This window comes from Ailuropoda melanoleuca, chromosome 8 (assembly GCF_002007445.2).
Source record: "Ailuropoda melanoleuca isolate Jingjing chromosome 8, ASM200744v2, whole genome shotgun sequence".
Taxonomy (NCBI): domain Eukaryota; kingdom Metazoa; phylum Chordata; class Mammalia; order Carnivora; family Ursidae; genus Ailuropoda; species Ailuropoda melanoleuca.
This window is the reverse complement of record NC_048225.1, coordinates 78775501-78798301: the sequence shown is the minus strand read 5'-3', so window position 1 is coordinate 78798301 and position 22801 is coordinate 78775501. Positions and strand designations below refer to the sequence as shown.

Genomic DNA, 22801 nt, shown 5'->3' with positions numbered 1-22801 from the left:
CACGTCTTTATTATTCACTACAGTAGTTCTGGCCATTGTTTTACCTTCATGCCTATGATCTAAAGTCTTTAGCTGATTCCCTGTGAGAGAGCACATAGTAAAACCACGTTTGATTGAACTGGAAGAGACCTAAAGATCCTCTAGACCTTTGCTTCTCCAAGTGTGATCTGCAGATCAGCCACATGGCAGAGCCTAGAAGCTTATCGGAAACGTAGCATCTCAGGCCCGCCCCAGACCTACTGAACCGGAACCCACACTTCAACAATATCTTTGGGTGCTTCCTCTACAGGCTGAAGCTTGAGAAGTGCTGATCTAAATCGACTAACTACCTCATTTCACAGAGAAGTCAAGTAACTTCTCTAGGGTCTCATAGCAAATTAGTAGCTGAACCGGAGTGAATCTCAGGCATCCTGATTACTAATGCTGCACCACACCACCTCTTAAATCCCATTGATTCATTTATACTTAGCTACTTTATCCAGCTCTCATTTCCTTGTAGGATAGTAGGCACTGACATAAAGGTATGTCAGTATTTGGCCTTCAAGTTTCCTTCTCTTACCCATTACTAGCATTTTTGATAACATGGCTTCAGAGTTTTCTGCAGCCTTCTTAGATCTCATTTCTTCACTTGATTAATTCACCAGGGTCTGCTTTAGTTTAAAACAATGACATGACCAGAGCTTCTCTTTAATGTTTTTCTACTCACCTCTTCCTTTCCCATCCCCTTTTTAGGACTACATCAGCTGGATTGGCGACTAATCTGTCTACTAATATTTTATTTAAACATCTCCTACCTACACTTAAAATGAAAATAATCTAAAGCTTTCTCTCTATTTTAGTTCTTGGTGAAGATCATGAGATTAAAATTATGATTGTTTTGTAGAATGAATTGGGGAATTCAATAAATGATTGTCGATATCAAAACCTATAACTCTCCTGGGGCGCCTGGGTGGCGCAGTTGTTAAGCGTCTGCCTTCGGCTCAGGGCGTGATCCCTGCATTCTGGGATCGAGCCCCACATCAGGCTCCTCTGCTGTGAGCCTGCTTCTTCCTCTCCCACTTCCCCTGCTTGTGTTCCCTCTCTCTCTGGCTGTCTCTCTCTCTCTGTCAAATAAATACATAAAATCTTAAAACAAAAAACAAAAAACTATAGCTCTCCTAATGAAGGGTTTGATGGGTCATACTCTATGGCTCATCTACATTTTGAACATTTTTACAAGGTTATCCTATTTGAAGGATCCTAACTACCTAGAATCAAAAGCTGAGTAATGTTTGCTTAGACAAAATATGCTGCCATGTTTGCACGTTTGAGATCTGTTACCTCTTGAGGAACTTGGGGCAAGGATGGAAGGATGGAGAAGGGGAAATATACTCCTTGGTCCTCCCACTCCATCCCTCATGGCTCCCATCCTGAAATATATAATCCCATGTTTTTGTAAAGCTGTTTATCTACCTATTGCCTCCACTTATGATACTTCCATTAGCATTCTCCAACTCCTTTTATCTCGTACAAAGCAGCTAAGGAAACCGGGACCTAGGAGTCTTAGACTCCACTGCAGTATTGTCTTGGGACTTTTCCATTTCCGTGCCCTAAACACAGGGAGAGAGCATTTGGACAGCTCACAGTCACGCTCAGGCCATCTGACGAGGCACATGTCAGCACGCAGGGGAGCATCTAGGGTCACTCTGAGGCCCTCCCTGATCTGGAAAGATGTGGTCATGATTCATGTTTCTGCAGCAAATGACAAGAGGAAGAATAGAGTCTGCCACTTATTAGCAAGTGTCCCTGCTGTCCTTGTCCTCACACATTTTATTTCCTAGTTTAGAATTATCGCTTAACCTCAGGAACAGCCTGCATTTAGAAGTTTCTGGGTAGCAAAGAAAAACCTATAATTTTATCACTACCACTCCTTCCCCCTCAGTTTGCTTCAAGAAATCTTTGTGATTGGAAGAAGCTAAGGAATATGCAAGAAGTCTGAAGAATCTTAAAATGTATTGCTCAAAGACAAATGTTTCCCTATTCTGATTAACAGGTCAAGTAGGGAATTGGTTCTGTAATGTGGTCTGAAGACATTAATCAACAAAAGGTCTGCCTACCTCATACATTTTCTTCTCTCTGACCTGAAATTCTGCCACTAAATTGCTAATGGAAGGGTCCTCCTCTTTTTATGTTCAGGGATGGAGAGTAACCAAGACAATACATCTAAATTCATGTATTCCACAGTTTTCCCAGGACTAAACTTGCTCTGAATTTTTCACATATGTTCAGGAGGGTAGAGGGGGTACCAATTGGTACTGGGGGCTCTGAGGAGGGGGGTGAAAGGGGGAGAGTAAGCATCAGAGAGATAGAAATATTTTTAAACTGGAAAAGACTCTTATCCTGATGCAGTGCTCTGTAAATCCAGGAAGAGGCAAAGTTTGCAGTGTCTCTCAGCCTCCTCCTGTTCCAAGAATTTCCTTCTCTTAACAAGGCATCTCTCTTCCCCCAGCAACTGAGTGGGAGAATAAGGAGGTATAGGAAAAAAAGAAAATCGGCAAACAACATCCTCAGTGATAGCCCAAAAATAAACATAGCAGTTGATTTACCTACATGTTAATTTTATACAAGTAATCCCAGAATCGTGTGCGGCTTTTACTATTTCCCACATGTATATCCGTGGAGAAATCCTTCTACTATTCCAGCACCAGAAGAGTGACAAAACAATTTGAGAATTACAATAGGATGGGAAATATGGCAACAGTGACAAGGTAGTCTCAGAGGTATCCGTAGGCACAGTTGTTAGTTCACTCCTCAAGTTGTGAGTCGAAGCTGCAGAGGGAATCTACACAGACAGATTCAGGAGACTGAACTCCCTAGAGGATATGTTTATTCATCCATTTATTCACTCAATAAGTATTAAGAAACCTGTACTATGTACCAGGAGTCGCTACAATAGTCTGGTCACTGGCGGCCCCAAAATTAATAGGACTGCTCTTGACAGCCGTAAGACAGAACGATATAATGCAACATTGTAAACTATAGTGGTAGAAATGGCAAAGTCTTGTAGCAGAATTAAGAAATGGCATCCAACAAATGGAATTAGCTAGGCAAAGGGCTGTGTGTGTGTATGTGTGTGTGTGTGTTGAGAAATAATAAGGCACGCATATGGAACAAAAGAAACATTCTGTTGCTGGAGAATAAATTGTGCAGTGGACGCCAGGAGATAACGTGTAGAAGCCAGCAGAGCAGCAGGGGTCACTCATGAAGAACCCTGTATGTTATGTTAAGGAATGTGCACTTTGTAAATAAAAACTGGGGAGCCATGAGCCGAATTCACTGAAGGGCGTATCCTAACCGAACTTATTTATGAAGATACAATTCCCTGCCGGCTATGTAGAGGATGAACTGGAGGAGGTATGCAACGAATTGGAGGAGGAAGGGAGAACAATCAGGAAGTCACTGTCATGGTTACTAGAGAGGTGATAGGAGCCTGAACTAGGGGAGTTGCTGTGGGGATGAAGAGGCAGGAACGGGACTGCGACCTATGTAGGAGGCAGAACTAACCACATTTGGTAGTAGATTGAGTGGGGAGAAGAAAAAAAGGGAGATGTTCAGGATGGCCCTCAAGTGTCTTACTGAATTGATTAGTAAATGGTGGGGCCACCAATCTAGATAGGGAATACAGGAGAGAGGAAGTTTGGACTCAGCATGGCCATGTTAGGTTGGAGAGGGGAGCAGTGAGTGGTATCTAGGTATAGATTTCTAGCAAGTCATTCAATAGAATGATCTAAAGGTTGAGATCTGGGGGTTAATAGCAGCAAGGTGATGATTTAAACCATAAATTTGGATCCAGAGAGAACATGTAGAATGAGAAGAGAGCTGAACCTTATGGAACACCAATATGGCAGAAGCGTCAGGAGAGAAGGTTAGCCAACCACAAGAGATCTAGAGGAAAAATCATAAAAAAGAACCAGGAAAGTGAGGCTCTATGAGAGCCAAAATACTAAAGAGATTCAATAACCTGCATCAAATGCACGGAAGTACAGCAAAATGTGAGATCTTAAAGGTCCCATTGGATATGGTGGTTAAGAAATCATTGGTTAATTTAACTAGACCATCTGAATGGAAACGATGGAACCAATAGCCAAGCTGAGTGACATGAAAAGAAATGGGAAGTGAAGAAGTAGAGACAGAAAGGATAGCCCATTCTAAAGTTTGCATGAGAAGAAGAGAAAAGAGATTTGTTGAGAGCTAGAAGAGGATGTGGGTTCAAGGGAAGACTTTAACATTGGAGGAAACTTGAGCAAGTCGAGACACTTGGGGGAGGGAGTAGAGGATACAGAATGGAGGGTAATAAATCATGTGACAAATTCCAGAGAAGGCAGTAGGCAGCAGGATCTAGAGCACAGGTGGAGCGAATGACCTTGTAATGAGAAGAGAACCTTCCAGGACTGGAAAGGTTAGTATATCTGGAATAATTTTTGCTGCAAGCATCAGAAAATACAATCAAAAGATTCTTAAACAATAATGAAACATTGTTTTACATACCAAGATGTCAAGGAGTGGGATGGTTATGGGAAAGGTTGCTAATTCAGTGGCTTAACAATGTCATCAAGGATCCAAGTTCTTTCCAGGTTTCTGCATCGGCATCCTCAACACAGCTAACTCCCACCATGGTCAGGGGATTACCACGGCATCTCCTGACTACATTGTTCCATAGAACAATATCCAAAGGCCAGGAGAAAAGAACTGTCCCTTAGCCTCCATTTTGAGAGGGAGAAAAAATTTTCCCAGAAGCCCCTCCACAGACCTCCATTCAATGGCCAGAATTTTTTCACAGGGCTAAGCCAAGACTGAAAAAGGAACTGAAATAGTCAAAATTGGGTTAAGCTAATTACAATCCATCCACTTGGGCTGGACAAGAGCCCAGCCTCCCTGAAGAACATGGCCATCAAATACCTGTACAAATCAGGGTTCTGTTATCAAAAAAGAATGGGTGGATGAGCACGGCTGTCGAGTAGGCAACCAAAAGTGCCTGCCACAGTGGGGATAAATGCAGAAAAGTTTGTATCCAAGGAGAGAAGTTATGCTTTATTTCCTTGGTTCTCTTGACTGTCTGCTGACAGTGGGGGAACAAAGGTTAAGCATGAAGTTTGAAGGAATAGGTAGGATTTGAAAGGCACTGAAAGAAATGAGAAAAAGAGTTGACCAAAGACAAAAGCTTAAGACATAGTGCTAAGGCACAAGCTGAGATGAGAGCCCATGAACTTTTCAACATGTCAATCAACATCTGACCATTCTTCCAGTCTATCCCCTTCCTCAGGTACAAGAACAAAGATGCTAGAGAGTAATAGTACCATTGATTCTAGGTTGGGATTTGATGAGTGATAAGATAGAAAAATAAAGGATGGAAAGGAGGCAAAAGTATTTATCAAAGAGTGGTTTGCATCTCCGTATAACCCATGGGATCTCGGTTGTAGAAAAGAAAAGGGGAGTCGTAAAGGTTGATAAACACTGAAAAAATGATGTGCTCAAGAAACAGGATGTGCATGTGAGGCCAAAGTTTAATGGGAACGATAGTGTGAGCACAGTATATTGTGGCGAGAGAATAGGACACCATGGTGTTGCCCAAGCAAGGTTGGTGGAAGAAGAGAGAAATAAAGGGCATTGGAGTTTACAATGTCCAGGAGTTTGGAGACTGGGTTCTGGACTGGATGTCTAACAAGTGCTACAATATCCTAAGATTGTGTCTGAAATAAATGAGAATGATGACTGGCAACCGTCTCGAAATTGTCAGTGAAGGAAGGAAACTAACCAGGAAATAGGCAGATGTCAGTGGAGGCATAGAACATGGTATAAGTGGGTGGTATGACCTGCAAGGGAAAAGAGCTTCTACCTGAAGATTGATGAGGATTGTCTGGAAATGGATATGAGAGTCAGGAGAACAGCAACCTTTTTCCAGGAAGAATGCTGCATGGAATTTAGAAGTATGATCAGTGTCTATTGGTGGAAACTATAGACAGAATTGAAACTTTGAGGAGATCCAGATCTCAGTTTAAAAAAGGAGGCTGAGGAGTCTTCTGAAACCTCTTTGTAGATATAGAGGAGTGTACGTTAATAACAGAAGGGGTGCAGATGTCACCAACACCCCCAAAGAATTCTCGGGTCCTTGATAAGAAGATATGACAGCTTGACTCAAACTCAGTATACATTTCAGTAAGTCTAAGATTCCTCCATTTGCTGAGGGAGGATTTCAGTGTGGCTAAGACTTCTATACTCTATAAAACATTAACAGTATCATTACTAATGCAATGAAACCTTCTCATGCCAGAGCAAATAAAAAATAAAGGTGTGAGTTTAGATCCGAGACAGTATGGCTCTGAGCAGGAATTTGTATGTTTCTGCTAAGCAGGCTCATTCTCACTCACACTCTTTGTCTCTCTTCATTTGCATTTCTGGTTTCTTTTCTCATTATGGTCACTATTTACTTGACAGATGATAGAAGGCCAGCTGAGGGTGGAGTACCATTAGCATATAAACAAGATTTTAAAATAGCTGGAACAGAGAAGGACTTTAGAGCCTGCTAATCCTCAGAGTCTTGACCTCGAAATAATCAGGAGAAAGTGTACTCGGGCAATTCTCAGCCAGCTTTAAGAATGTCCCTGCCTTGCCTTGGGTGACCTAGGGTGAGTCATCATTTAACTTGGCTGCAAGCTGCAACCTGGTCTTTTATTTAGCTCTATTATTCTAAAAAGATTTAGTAGCAAATATGTAGTACTTGAAGGAAACATGGAACAGGGTAAAAAGGGAGGACTTTAAACTCAGACAAATCTAGATCTGAATTCCAGTTGCCAGACCCAGCTTTATTTCCCTTAGCAAGTGACTTGAACTCTGAATAGAAGTCTCCACTTAAGGTAAGTCAGCGATGGGTCAATTTCTTTACGTACATCACTAGATTATTACCAACTCTACCCACCTCCTGGGGTCAGTCTCCCCCGTGAAATAGAGCCCCTCCCTAACATACTAAATTAGAGAAGTCTAGTATCCTTTCCAGGATTTCCAAGGTGGGCGTGAATGTTCTTCAGACTCCTGCTGTCAGCTCATCCCTTACCTCCCCTCACCACCTCCCTCCTGAGATGCTGTCCCCTCTCCCTTTCCAGTGAGAAGTAGACAGGGCCCCTCCCCCTTCGGCCTCCACACAGCACCAACACAATGCTTTTCCTGAAGGTTTAGTGCTAATGGAGGCACTTAGAGAAAAGCAGCAGACCGAAGGAGAACATTACACATCAGACGAGACGGCATCCTTGCTAACCCCCTCTTGAGCATGTCCGACAGCTGCCGTGGACCTGGGATCTCAACCTTCCATTGTGAGCTTTCCCTCATCCTCTCTGTCCTCTGAGTTCCAGGGCCGAAACCCAGACATTTTCTGTTACTTTATGATGCAGGACACTTCCAGGTCCCTTTGGTCTCACCTCATCCCCCTGACTTTGCCTTCAGCGACCACAAAGGCCACTCTAATGTGAGTTTCTACTCTGGGATCCACCCCAAATAACACACAGTCATCAGAAGCTTTGAAATGGCAATTTTTCTTGCACATGTTCCAGATCACACATCTGGTCAGAGACCCCACTCCCATAAGTAACACCTGTGAGTGGAAAGGAAGGGAGAAATTACCCTCCCCCCACCCCAATCCTTGCGAACTTCTTGGTCCTGAGTTTCTGGGATTCTATCTTCCAAATACACATATATCACTTGAAACCCTCACAACCACATTCTAAGACATGTATTATTATCCCCATTTCACAGATAAGGACGTTTAAGCTTAGAGAATTAAAAGTTTTTTTTCCCAGTTTCACAAGCTAAAATGTAATTGAGTGAAGATTACAACCCAGTGTTTGGACAGCTGCCCCCTCTTGGAAACCAACTGTCACGCAAAAGTCCGGTTAGCTTGGGGCCGCCATGCTCGGAGGAAGCCCCATTTGCCCTGTGGAGAGAGAGAAAATCCTCACAGAGGAGCATCAAGGAACCACGCATGTTAAAAAGGCCTTCTCGGACCTCCCAGTCCATTTTAGGCACCAGCTGAAGGCAGACAAGGAAATGATTCCAACCAACATCACACGGAACAGAACTATCTGGCCAAACTTGAACTGAATTCCTTATCATTTCCATTTTTAAACCTTAAAGGTTAGAGGCCTTTGGGAGTCTCCACTAAGGAAGGTAGGTCACTCAGGAACCAAACTGCTTTCTCACAGACAAATTCCTCCTGAAAAACCTACCTGAGCAATGGCCAAAAACACAGAGCCCTTGTAGGAATACCCAAGGTAGAGCAGATTCTGGCTGAAAACTGCCCCGAACCATGGTTTTGAATTTCAGGGTAAAAACCCTAATTATGTCTCGGTCTATCCATTTCATAGTTACAGTGTATGTGAGTGTGTGTCTGTGTGTCCATGCTTAATGTCCTCTACATGGACACTGCTAAGAACTTCAGAAGGTAGCCAAGAAATACTCTGTATGGAGAGACTACTGACTCCACATCAAAGATAGCAATTTCACTACTTATGTTCCATTTCCATAAACTTGAGAAATGGCCTCATGCATTCATTCATGTAAAACATGTTCATGGGGGCGCCTGGGGGGCTCAGTCATTAAGCGTCTGCCTTCGGCTCAGGGAGTGATCCCAGAGTCCTGGGATCGAGCCCGACATCAGGCTCCTCTGCTAGGAGCCTGTTTCTTCCTCTCCCACTCCCCCTGCTTGTGTTCCCTCTCTCGCTGGCTGTGTCTCTCTCTCTCTCTCTGTCAAATAAATAAATAAAATCTTTTAAAAANGCAAAGACTTGAATAAATCAAGCTAGGAAACTGTGTGGAGAAATAGAGGAAGACTGTTCCAGAAGGAGGGGAAAGCCTGTGTAAAGGCCCTGAGGAAGAACAGGCTTGGGCTACTCAGGACAGAGCAGTGTGGCTGGAGGGAGGAGGGGAAGGAGGAGATTGGAGAGGTGCATGGGTCACATGGTGGAGACCTTCATACCACAGAGGGGAGCGTGGATTTTATTCTAGCATGTTGTGGGAAGGTATCGGAGGACTCAGCAGTTCATGTAGTCCTGCTCCATGACAAATAGACTCTGGAGGGAAAAGCAGGAAAGCAGAGGAACTGTTGGAAGGTTATCGTGATTGTCTGGAAGAGCAATGATAGTGGGCTGCACCTCAGTGGGAAGACGTGATAAGACTGTGTGTTGAAGGTGGAGTACCGCAATTACGCAAACACAATTATTATTCAGATCAAGCTCCTCAGCTCTGAGATTTGGAAGCATTTCCATTTTTTTAAACGGATGACTGAAAGAGCTGGCCGAGTACTTCATCAATGCCCTGCAAGGCAATGTTTGGCATTCCAAGCCTGCCCCCTGAGTGCAGAGACACCCAAATCACCAGGACAGCTCTAGGGCAAGGAGACAAGTGGATTTTATTTTATCCCAAAGGAAAGCTCCATATAACCATGTGCCAGAGATGACTCTTATTTCTCTGCCTAGGCAGACAGTTTGGGTAACTTTCCAATCAGTCACACAGCTACCCAGTGAATTTGTCCTATCTGCCATCTTGGAGAAGATCTCCAAGGACATGCTCCTTGGAGAACAACATTATTAAGCTTTTCATAGCCTGACCAATACTCCTTCACATGCAGAACTAGTTTCTGGGGGAAAAAGAGGACCAATTTGCATAAGAAGCCCAGTGTCTTCTGGTAAGTAACCTTCTGGGAAGTAACCTCCCACACCTTTTCCCCCAAGATTTAAAATGAGGGAGGGGCTCCTTGGTGGCACAGTCGGTTAAGCATCTGACTCTTGGTTTCTGTTCAAGTCGTGATCTCAGGGTCTTGAAATGGAGCCCTGTGTCAGGCTCCCAAAGTCTGCTTAAGACTCTTTCTCCCTCTCCCTCTCCCTCTGCATGCTCTTTCCCTCAAATAAAAAAAAAAAAATGAATCNGCCACTATGGAAAATAGGATGGGGATTTCTCAGAAAACTTAAATTAGTGCTACCATATCATCCAGCAATCCCATTTGTGGGTCTGTATTCAAAGGAAATGAACACAGGATCCTGAAGAGATATTGGCAGTCCCATGTCACATTGCAGTGTTATTCACAATTCTCCAAGATATGGGAATAACCTAAGTGATCATCATTGGATGAATGGATAAAGAAGATGTGGTATACATAAAAAATGTAATATTATTCAGTCACAAAAATGAAGGAAATCTTGGGGCACCTGGGTGATGCAGTCGTTAAGCATCTGCCTTCGGCTTAGGGCGTGATCCCAGCATTATGGGATCGAGCCCGACATCAGGCTCCTCTGCTAGGAGCCTGTTTCTTCCTCTCCCACTCCCCCTGCTTGTGTTCCCTCTCTCGCTGGCTGTGTCTCTCTCTCTCTCTCTGTCAAATAAATAAATAAAATCTTTTAAAAAAATTAAAATAAAATAAAACATGTTCATGAAGCATCCACTTTGTGTCAGGCAACTGTTCTAGGCCTAGCAGATTCCACTACAAAAAAGGGCAGATGGGGCCCTGTTCTCAAGGATCTCAAGGAGGTTCAACTCTAATGCCAGGAAGACAGGCAACAAATAAACGATTCAATAAAACATAAAGGGGGGTGAGGCATGGTAATAGTAAGAATTTTGAAGAATACAAAGTATGAGCCAGGGGTAAAGCTTGGGGCGGGGGGGGGGGGGGGGGGGGGGGGGGGGCGGGGTGTGGCAAGGAGCTGTATCTACTTTTAAGGTCTTCTCTGAAGAAGTGACTTTTGAGCAAAGACTTGAATAAATCAAGCTAGGAAACTGTGTGGAGAAATAGAGGAAGACTGTTCCAGAAGGAGGGGAAAGCCTGTGTAAAGGCCCTGAGGAAGAACAGGCTTGGGCTACTCAGGACAGAGCAGTGTGGCTGGAGGGAGGAGGGGAAGGAGGAGATTGGAGAGGTGCATGGGTCACATGGTGGAGACCTTCATACCACAGAGGGGAGCGTGGATTTTATTCTAGCATGTTGTGGGAAGGCATCGGAGGACTCAGCAGTTCATGTAGTCCTGCTCGATGACAAATAGACTCTGGAGGGAAAAGCAGGAAAGCAGAGGAACTGTTGGAAGGTTATCGTGATTGTCTGGAAGAGCAATGATAGTGGGCTGCACCTCAGTGGGAAGACGTGATAAGACTGTGTGTTGAAGGTGGAGTACCGCAATTACGCAAACACAATTATTATTCAGATCAAGCTCCTCAGCTCTGAGATTTGGAAGCATTTCCATTTTTTTAAACGGATGACTGAAAGAGCTGGCCAAGTACTTCATCAATGCCCTGCAAGGCAATGTTTGGCATTCCAAGCCTGCCCCCTGAGTGCAGAGACACCCAAATCACCAGGACAGCTCTAGGGCAAGGAGACAAGTGGATTTTATTTTATCCCAAAGGAAAGCTCCATATAACCATGTGCCAGAGATGACTCTTATTTCTCTGCCTAGGCAGACAGTTTGGGTAACTTTCCAATCAGTCACACAGCTACCCAGTGAATTTGTCCTATCTGCCATCTTGGAGAAGATCTCCAAGGACATGCTCCTTGGAGAACAACATTATTAAGCTTTTCATAGCCTGACCAATACTCCTTCACATGCAGAACTAGTTTCTGGGGGAAAAAGAGGACCAATTTGCATAAGAAGCCCAGTGTCTTCTGGTAAGTAACCTTCTGGGAAGTAACCTCCCACACCTTTTCCCCCAAGATTTAAAATGAGGGAGGGGCTCCTTGGTGGCACAGTCGGTTAAGCATCTGACTCTTGGTTTCTGTTCAAGTCGTGATCTCAGGGTCTTGAAATGGAGCCCTGTGTCAGGCTCCCAAAGTCTGCTTAAGACTCTCTCTCCCTCTCCCTCTCCCTCTGCATGCTCTTTCCCTCAAATAAAAAAAAAAAAATGAATCTTAAAATAAAATAAAATAAAATAAGGGAAATGGCAATAGCCCTGACCATGTTTCTTTGGCAGAAGAAGATTCCAAGTCCCCAAAAACAACAAGGCAGAGGGACACCATGCTAGGAACCCAGGCTCATGCAGGAGCCCGAGGTTCATGGGGCTGGACCAGTTCTGGGAAAGCACGTGTCTGAGACAGAAGGAGCTTCGAGACACTGCCTCCAGAGCCATGGTAGCACTTGGGAATGACACTTGGGAGTAGAATGTGAACTTAGAGAGCTGTGATTTTGGAGCTCAAGCATGGGGCTCCTTGACAGTAGTGACAATAGTCTAGACCTGTGAAGACTTCACAACATTGGCAAAAGTTTTCAACAGTGGTGCCACAAGGCAGTGAGACAAACAAGCAGCATGGGACAGATCAGATGCTGCCTTATCACCTCTTATTTTGAAAGCATCTCTGGATCCTTTTGGACTGCATGAGCCCCTGGTCTTCATGGACAAGAAAGAGGGAAGGGACTCAAGATGAGATCCTGTACTTCTTGGGGGCGCCTGGGTGGCTCAGTCAGTTAAGCCACTGCCTTTGGTTCAGGTCATGATCTTAGGGTCCTGGGATCGAGTTCCGCATCAGGCTCCCTGCTCAGCAGAGAACCTGCTTCTGCCCCTCCCCCCGCACATTCTCTCTCTCTCTCTCTCTCTCTCTCTCTCTCTTTCGTAAATAAATAAATAAAAACTTTAAAACAAAAAAGATGAAATCCTGTACATCTTGAAAATAAGAACAGATGAGGACCCCAGTGATTAACTGAGGAAATAAAAACACCATATATTTGGTAATGGACACTCATGTGGTACGATGTGTGACGTACCGATATATGAAAGGCATACATATGTATACCTTACACATATAATTAGAACGTACTGACTAACAATCATAAAAATGTGGCACCTACTGACCAATACTCCTTCACATGCAGAACTAGTTTCTGGGGAAACTTGCAGGAAAATGGGTGCTTTTATTTACCTTTTTTACTTGTTTTTATTTTCAAATTTTCTACAATGAGCATACATTACTTTCTAAAAAAAAAAAAAGTAAAACAAATATAAAGAAGTGGGTATTTAGTCTACACCCCTCACCCTGCCAGACAAGTGCCCCTGGAGGTGACCCCAGGGAACTATAAGCAATGATGACTTCCGGGTGTTTTCGTGGCCCCCATGGATGGCCACAGGTGGTGATTCCTAGGCCAGAGAGTAGCCAGAACCCACCATCCCCTCAGCAGAAACACTGGCCAGACTGTCTTCTGAGCTGAAGGGAGTTTCCCAGCCCAGGACAGGACTGGACAAGGGGCAGACCCCTCCCCCACCTCCTGTCACTGGTCAGGGCTCCCTCAACAGTCTAGGTGGCCCCATGAGGTGACCGCTCAGGGATGTCAGGCGGGGATCTCCCACACAGATTCTCTGGTCCCACTTGTGTACTTTACATAGAGTTTCACTTCAGGGACCTGGCATCACACCCACAGAGCAACAACTAGACCTTCCCTCGTGTGATTTGCATGCCGCAGCCTGGCCTCCTGAGGCTGCTTCACTGTCACAGACATTTATATATTCTGCCTTCACAGGGTCAGAGTTCTGAGCTGAAGGCTGAGGGGGACACAAAGATGATAACCCCGACTCTGCCTTCGACGACCCCCCTGAGCAGAGGGAGACAGAAAACCCAGAAGAGTCTCCGACACAGGTAGCACACACTGTTAAAATAGAGATGAACAGGTAAACCCGTGACTGGCTTCCTCCCACGCCAACCACAGCTGCCTCTTCCATCTGGTACCAGGCCCTGCCCTCAAGCTTCCCCCAGGGGAGCCCCCTTGCATCCGTTCCCACTACTTCGGCAACACTTCCGCTCTCCCCAAGACTCACTCACCAGGTTCAAACAGCCTTCCAATCCATTTTCCATGTGTTGTCAGAAAGATCTTTCAAAAATCCATGTTTTCTCCCTCTGTTCATTAAAAATAGGCTACAGGCCCCACTACCTGCTAGGGAGTCTTAACTCTCTGGCAGGCATTCAGTGCCTTGCCTAATACAACCTATCGTCCCAGACTGAGCTCTCTCTTTTGCTTTTTCTTCCTGCCTCCAGGCCCCAGCAAACCCCTATAGACACCTCCCACCTCCCCCGCCCCAACACTCCCATCCAGAACACTAGACTTACCAACAATCTTCAAATACAAAACAGGAAGATTCCTTTCCTTCATCTCTACTTGTCAGTGTTTTATTCATTCTTCAAGGTGCAATTTAAATGGCTCCTTTTCCTAAGAGCCCTCTTCAGACCTCAAGTCGGAATGAATCCTACCTGGGACCACAATGGCACCTGGCTTACATCTTCTTCATTGTACTCGTCGTATTATGCTTTGCCACCCTCCACTTAACCTTGGGCTCCCAGAAAACAAACACCACATGTCACTCCCTTTTGTACCCCTCACAATAAAGGACCCAGCAGGCAGCAGATACTTGTTTGCTACTTTTTGAATGAAGAAGCACGTCATTTTTTTTTTCTATTTACAATATAAAAAATATAAATATATTTAAGAAACATCATGGCTCAGGCAATGGTCTTCAGATCCTACATGGTTATGAAGTACTAATTGGTCCAAGAATTAATATCCTGATATAAATCTTTATAATTTAATTTTGTCCACTGAATTTACTTACACTGATAGCTGTCTCCTTCTTCCTGTAGACACACACACACACACACACAAATACTGATTCTGTTGCTTCCCTAAAGAATCCTGACTAGGACACCAATCCACCCTCCACAGGCAGAAAACGAAGCAACTCTTGCCAGTACAGAGGGCCTGGCCCCAGTGGATAATGTAGGTCAATCCAGCACAGGAACATTTTTCCCCACCCCTTGATGTTTCTTCCACCTGGAGGGACATCCATCAGTGTGACACTCCTGGCCCTCTCGACTCCCCACTCACCTAGTTGGTGAGTTAATGGAGGAACCAGACAGAGCTGCCCAGCCCCTTCCTCATCTTCTAGTTCCTCCTGCCTTTTCCCACACTTAGTCTGACCTGGGGAAACGCCCAGCTGTGTCTCTAACAAGGTAGGCAAGTCTGAGCAATTTTGTGCTCAATTTGTTTCTCACTATAAGCTGTGTTGTCCAACTTAGGCTCTACCAGTAATGAAGGTAATACTTTCTCTCCATGCTTACTGTGCTTTTTCCAGTGCAGAGCGCCGAGCAGAGACGAGGCCCCCAGCCAATGCACATGTCTTGACTTCATAGCTTCTATAGTGTATCTACCTAGAGGATAAGGCCGCAGTGGGTCACTGGACATCTCCTAAGGGGCCTGGAGTAACAGAGCTGAAGCAGCCTTGAGGTTGCTAGTCCAACCTCTCCTGGAACTGGGGGGATTACTACACTTGCTGCTGCCCGTGGGGGTTCTAAGGAGCAAATAAGAACACGTACGTGAACATTTCTGCAGTCTGTCCTGGCATGTGAGTGCAAGGTGAAATTATTTTTGTGGCTTTTGTAATCCTGTTGATGTAGGATCCCAGATGCCCACCCAGGTAAGTTCCGCCAACTATTCTGAGGCAACTACTTCTCAGCAGCTGTCTTGCCTGGGCTTTACCGACATTTGGATCAACTACCACGTGGCTCCTGAAAGGCACGTCCAGTGACATCCTCCACATCCCCCCGGACGCTCAGTTACCTATGGACAGATATGGAAGAGAATGCTTCCCCTCCCCGCATGCGGTTGCAAAGTTTTTCAGGACGCCTGAAGCAGAAATGTTCCTGCCTGGTGCCTTGTGCAGTTCATGTGAACTCCTTCCATTTGTTCTTCCAGCTAATTCCCTGCCTCCCTAAGGCAGGTGGGCCAGGGCTGGGACAGATTTGCATGACAGATGCTGGGCCCGTACCATATCCTTCAGAAGCATAAAACCCTGTTACCAGGTCAAAACTGTGGTGCTTGGTTCCCACTTTTATAGGACAAGGAGTATTCTAGGAGGTTCCTGAGTCCCTGGCTGAATCACTGACAAATTCTCCAGAGATGCCCCGACAGTCTGAATGCCAGTGGCGGATGCAGTGTACCTCGAAGGCCATTACGGTGCTGCCTCCATGAAGAGGGTCCTTCTAGTCTCATTTCCTGGCCAACCCACTTCCAAACCTGACCTCTGGGCTCCTCTCTTCTGTCTCTCCATCTCTGTCTCTGTCTCTCTCTTTACTTGCTTCACTTGCCCAAGATGAGGGGGCGGTGTGCGAGGGCTGAGTTATAAAGAAAGGCACAAGCATGAGTCAGCCTGGGGATATTGTCCCTCTGTCGCCCCAGCAGATGATGTGTTTTATATTTTGCCAGTCCTTAGCAGACTTGAGACCTTGATTCCGTGCTGTTGCACTGACCTCCCTTGTGAAGGAAACTTCCCAGCATAGAGCAATCCCCTGGCCAAGGAACTCCTGAAGCTGTAACTCCATCCAGGGGGCCGCCATGTCTGCGGGCGTGTGAGGGGGGTGCGGCACCTGCCCCTTTGGACTCGGCCAGAGAGAAGCCCTGCCCCCTCCATGGCAGCAGAAGCCCCGCTCCAGCAGCATGCTCCACTTGGCGGGAAATTCCCTGCACCAAAGTTTCATCCTGTCCTCCTGCCCGAGCCAGCTCGCTTCCTTCCCCGAGCTCATTCTCTAGGGAGGGCACGGAGGAGGAAGGCCGCGGAGGAGAAGGGTGTCTAGGGCATGAAGAGTCAGGAAGGGTTTTGTTCTCTTCCTAAAAAGGACTGAGCCAGCCGAGCCTGGGAACTTCCCTTCCCAAGCCAGTGGTGTGGAGGACGCGGCCATGGGTGCTGTCAATGTGGCCCAGATGGTCCCTCCTCCGGACCATAAGAGGCCTTGGAGGCCTTAACCTCATCCCCGCTGCTAGAACATATGTGGCAACTGCTGTGGCTGCGGATTCCTAGGGAACGCAGCGTGGGAGCCAGCTGGACCCCCACTCTGGCTGGGCAGGGGCTAAAGCCAAGAGACGCATCTGGGAGGATGCTGCCAGAGGGACCCCAGAGAGTCCAAGGGGACCTTAGGACGAGGGGCCGGTGCTGGTGTGAGGTCTGGTGTTATCCTTCCCCAACACCCTGCCCAGCTGTCTCCCCCACTTTGACAAAATGTCAAGTAATGGGGAGGATATTAGTCTGTCAACATGGTTGTACAAAAAATGTCACATAGCTTTATTTACTTTCAACGAATCTGACTCCAGTCTGGTGGGAAATCCAACCATCATTACCGCAGCCCCCACACCCCCCAGAAATGTGCAAAGGGCCCCAGGATGCTTCTGCTGCCCCAAATATTCAAGAGACCCCTGCAGCCCACACTGGTTATGGCATTGAGCTCTCTCCAAGACCCCTTGAAATCTAACCTCGCTGTGAGTGGAAGCGGGAGACTAAGAGCCTGATGGCCCCAGAGCCTGGGGTCTTGCCCCCTTAGGTGTACCATCCTCTCCAAAACCTTGCCAGCTCCCCAGAGGCACTGTCAGGGAAAGGAGCAGGGGCTCCCACTCTTTGAGGGGCTCTCTGGCTACCACCGCCTTCCCAGAGAAAAGGAACCTGTCCCTCTCCTCTCACCTCTTTCCCTCAAAGGCCCGCGCCCCCGAGAAACCCCACATGGTGTCTGCAGGAGTTGAGGCAGTAACCTCAGACTGGAAGCTGGCAGGACAAATAATCCCTCAGATAACGATTTATTTGACTACCACAGTATTTTTAATTTTTTACATTGTTGCCACATTCGAGGATGACACTTAAAATATGGATTTCTGACTCTTCTTGAAAAATCAGAAAATACGGCAAATGAGGCCCATTTGCTGGGGTCTGCCCATCCATTCCCTGAACACCTGCTGGGTTCCAGGTGATAATCTAAGTCCTGGAGCCAAAAGGGTGAACGGAACAGATGAGGTTCTAGTTTTCGGGGAGCTTACATCCTATTTCATGTTGGGGACATAGAAACAAGCATTGACTGGGGCGGGGGATGAGAAACAGCTACAAACAAGATCCTTTCCAACGATGAGGACCAAGAAGAAAATATATCAAGGTGTTGGTGGGGAGAGTAAGCTCTCGTTTAGACTGAGAGCTCAGGGTTGCTTCTCCATGGAGGTGTTGTTTGAGCGAAGACCTAAATGACATGAAGGAGTTTGGCACGTGGATTTCTACAGGAAGAGCAGGCCAGGCAGGGGAGACGCCGAGTACCAAAGCCCCATGCTGGGTATAAACTTGACTTCTATGAGTGACAGACAAGAGGCCAGGGGGGCTGTTTAGCTGACATCAGAGTTGTGCTTTAGGGCTTGAATTCAGGGAAAGAAGGGCACGGAGGAGGGAAAGCCTTTGCAGAGGAGAGAAGGGAGTCCTGGAACAATGCAGCAGGTTGGATCTAAGGAGAGAGGTGGCCAACTAAGGATAATTGACCGTGAAGAAGCATGGCCAGTGGATTCTAGAAGCACTGGTGTTTGATATGGAGTTTTAAGCTTCCCTTTTATGGGTTATAATTTTCTTGTGGTAGCATCAGGTCCTTGGGAAAAATTGTCTAATCCCTATCGCCCTGAATTAGCTGTTTTGGGAGACACAGTGCAGGCTGTGTTCTTGTTGGAAGGGCTAGACCACAGGGAGCTCTAGAGAAGTCGTTAAAACAAGGCCAAGGTGATCAGCGGAGCAAGTCTGAGTCAGGTGGAGCTGCAAGAAACCGAGACGACTTTAGGGACCCGGGAGCACTCTTTGGTGATTTTCAGAAACACCTGGGAGAACAGGAGTCTTGAGACCATGTCTCCGACCACGGCAGCTGGGTAGTAACGCTAGTGACCAGTGATGGCTGGAAAGTGTCTTGAAAGAGAATAGAACTAGACAGATGGACGAAATTTAGATCCTATTTGGAAAACCAGAATTGGATCTCTGACCAATGCAAACCCTTCTTTCAAGAACTCCCTTGGCTAAATTATCTCAAAGCTGCAATAATTAGGCTCCTGGAAACAATGAGCAGAACAGCAATATGTCCCCACTCCTACTTGGCTCTGTGGCTCTTCGTGCAGGCACCACAGGAAGCAGGGTCCTCCTGTGGCCAAGCTGGCTTGGAGGGCCTGGCATTTCCCCGCAATACAATGCCAAGGGTGAAGAGGGGAAGGAAAGCACAGCCCATGGGCCCCCTGAGAGGCTCAGCGTCGGAAGGGGGAGGGGCGGGATGACATCCGTCTAGTCACACCTGCCACGGCTGCAGTCTAGGGGCCTGGGATGCATCAGTGGTTCCTGCCCTCAGGGAGCTGATATTCTAGCCGGTGAAAACAGATAATACATAATAAAAGCACAGCCAGCAAGTCAATTATACTGTATGGTGGGAAGAGAAAGGTGCTTTAGAAAGAAAATATGGCAAAAGACAAGGGAGATCAGGGGTATTAGGAAGAGTAGCCATTGCACATTTAATGTGGTGATCAGAACTAGGTGACATCTGAGTACAAATGGAAAGACGTGAGAGAGAACATTCTTAGCAGAGGGACCAGCTGGCACTAAGGTCCTAAGATGGGAGCGTGCCTGATGTGTTTCGAGAACAGCAAAGAGGCCAGTGTGGCTGGGCGGGCGGAGGGAGCGCAGGGTAACGTAGGAGGGGATGAGGTGAAGAGGTGACACAGGCCAAGCCACGCGGGGCTAAGCCACCGTTAGAACTTGGAACCCAGCAGCTGAACAGAAACCCCCGTAAGCTGCATTACAGCGGGGCCGCGCATTTTCGTCTCTGAATACCGGTGTATTACAGGCCCCCAGCAAGTACTTGCGGCGTGACTCACCGCATGTGAGTGGGGTCAGTGCTGAGTCATCACGCAGGCCCCTCTTCGCCCTGTCCCACGCTTCCATGCCCCCTCCAGCCCTGCAAGCCTCCCTGATACTCTTTCAGTCACCGCCCAAAGCCCTGTCCTTATCTGCCCTAAAGGGACACGTCACATATTTCCAGAGACCGTATTACATAAAATTCTTGGAGAAAAAGCGCTGGGAATGCAGGTCTGTGTGACCTTATGAACAAGCCAGCCAGTCAACCTGACCTCCAGGCCCTCCATCCCGGACTCCACCTTTTATGGCTCTGCTCTCTGCAGCCTGCCCCCTTCCTTCCTCTTCCCCGCTGCCTCCCGTCCCCTCCTTCCCCTTTTCCTCCCCCTCCCTCCCCTCCTCTCCCTTCTTCCCTTCTACCTCCTTTTCTCCCCGTTCCCTTCTACTCCCTCGTTCCCCCTTCCCCCCGCCCTCTGCCCCCTACCCAACCTTCCCATGAGTCCGTTCAGGGAGAACTGAAGATTTCCTCCGGAAGGAATCCTGGCACAGAGGCAAGACATGTAGGAGGCACACGGATAAGCAAGGGAAATGGGTATACTCGTTCCTTTTTCATGTGATGCAGCGCAAGTGGGCACATAAATGTTTCCCAAGGCCTGGCTGTGTCAGCCAGCAATGCAGAAGAGAAAGGAGGGACCACAGCCCGCCCCGCCCCCTACACCTACCTCACCACAATAGACCAAGGCAGCTCAGATCAGCCTGTTCTTGGGGGACCTGTCTCCCAGGAAAGAGTAGAGTGACGCCTCTGGCCCTCAGGACTGTCCACCAGGAAACTCCGATATGACTGCACGGGGAACGTTGCCATGAAGCTTTGCAAATGCTTCTCAAATTATCGGGCCCCGCCAAAATCTTGCTTTGACTCGAGGGGTTGCAGTCACCATCCCCACCCACCAGGTTTACTAAAACAGCTCTTGCATCCCCCAGTGACTCTGTCTGTCCTCGGGCACTTGCCAGTCTCACAAGGCAGAGAGAAGCCCACACCTGCCAGCCCTGCAAATGCCTGTGTCCCCCACCCCCACCCCTCCCTTCCCAGACCCAAAGAGCACAAACAATGCCAATGAATACAAAAGTGCTCCACAAAAGGAAACACTTTAGAGGAATGACTTTGGCTCAGAGGTCAGCAGGGTCACCGCGCTCCTTAAAATATACATCTGTCTGAATCAAACCCCCATTTTATATCCTAGGGGAAATCTAATGCCTGCCTTGAGGTCTCTGCAAATTGCAAGGGAATCTCTATTCTCCTTGCTCACCTCTGGCTCCAATTTCCTGCCACCACTGAATTCTCATTCTCCATTCTCCATAATTCTGCACCTTCTTCACCCAACCCTATCCTCTTGCCTAAAAGCAATTATTTTTATAAGCATTGCACATTAGCAGAACCTTTATTGATGGTTTGTGGGTCACGAGGGATGGGTTACATTTGCTCACCGCTCAGCAAGCAACCTCCCATCTGATACTAGATGGCCTGTTTTTGGAACATTCTCTAGGGATTTCTCACTGGCCATGCTTTCATGGGCACCACTAAGGCCTCTCTTGCCCTCTCTCCTCCAGGAACTCTTCCCACTTCTCCCTCAGAGCAGGGTGGCTCCCTCCTCGGCTTGACACATCCAGAGCCCATCTGGGTGCCACAGACCTGAAACCTGTTGGCTCCTTTAGAAATGCCAGTTTTTGCAAACGCTTGCGCTAGTGGTAATCCTTTTTCTTTGTTTCACCAGGAAAATTATAACTTTAATTCCAATTCATTAGCAAGCAAAGGAGATGTCTTCTATTTCCCCTTATAAGCTCACTTCCTAATTTTTAGCATTCTCTGCCTACCATCCTGGAGGCCTGAGCCTCCAGTTCCATTCATGGCTAAGTCAGTAGACTGCCACCTTGGAACTCCACTGCCTACCCCCAACAGCACCAGCACACTGGCTCTTACAAATAATGTAAGTAATGTCTTGAAGTTACCACATTACAACCGCTGCAGACACCTTTGTCGCCAAGTGGCATAAGCCAAGGGGCTTAACCTGGGTGCTGGGAGACCCTTAGGAAGCTAGGCACAACTGCAGAAGGGCCGTGAGGCCCCTAAAACCGTATGCAGCCATGTGCCTTCTTCTGTAGCTAGGGTTTATAACTTTAATAAGATATTTCCCCCCCCCCAAAAGGTTTTAACCATCTCAAGTAGCCTGAGAACAGGACCGAGATCTGTATCCACAGTGCAGGCCGAGGGGCTCAAGTCGCCTCAAACTGGGTCACTGTCACTGTTTAATTGGCAGTTTGGGAAAGAGGAGAAATCGTTACGAAAAGACATACGTTTTCAAAAATTGTTGCTATGAGAGTTGTTAAAAAAAAAATCAACGGGAGTTAAGGAGCAGGGAAAATAAAAATACAAATTGTTATTTTCTTTATGGAGAGTTTTTAAAGATGTGATCCAATAAGCTGATGCCTAACAGCTAATGCCTTTTCACAGACATCTACAGAGTAATTCTGAAATGGAGATGTTTACATCTCTATTTCACATTTTGAAGAGTCCGGTTCTATAATCTTAAATATCAACTGTAAAAACAAAGATGAATCAGGTACATAGATTTATTGTATTCATTGCAGAGCAACTTTGCTCAGATAAAACAACTGCAACAAGCGAGCCCAAAGTTAAGGATGGATGGAAGCCTAGAGCCAATTAAAACTAAATGGGAAAGAGATTTAAGTCTGAAAATTGAAGATAAGGGTTGGCAATTATCCTGCCATCTAACCAAACACACAACTGCTACTGTTCTGGATGACTTGATGTATTTTTAATTATCATATCAAGCATTTGACTCTTGTTAGAAAAAATGAAATTGACCATAAAAAAAATCAGCTCTTTCCCCCCATAATTCTGACAGAGAAATATCCCTTTCTGCCCACAGTGTCTCCGCAGAAGCACGTGGTGCCTTTAAAGTGGTGCCGTCAATGACAGAGTGCTCACCATCGCCTGATCTGTGTTTACCTCGTATGAATTCTCAATTGAATGTGGAAATGTTTAGTTTTGCCTCATTTACATTGTTAATAGTTTTACACTAGATTATAAGGAAACAGATGAGACAGAGGCCCT

General features: G+C 46.5%; 1 long non-coding RNA gene across 1 annotated transcript in view; it reads right to left on the bottom strand.

The window, feature by feature from the left end:
• Nucleotides 1-14021, bottom strand: part of LOC117803413 — a 39020-nt gene extending 24999 nt beyond the window's left edge. The window contains exon 1 of the long non-coding RNA XR_004627258.1: nt 13814-14021. This is a non-coding gene — a long non-coding RNA (uncharacterized LOC117803413). The remainder of the gene's footprint in view (nt 1-13813) is intronic.
• Between the last annotated feature and the right edge of the window lie 8780 nt (nt 14022-22801).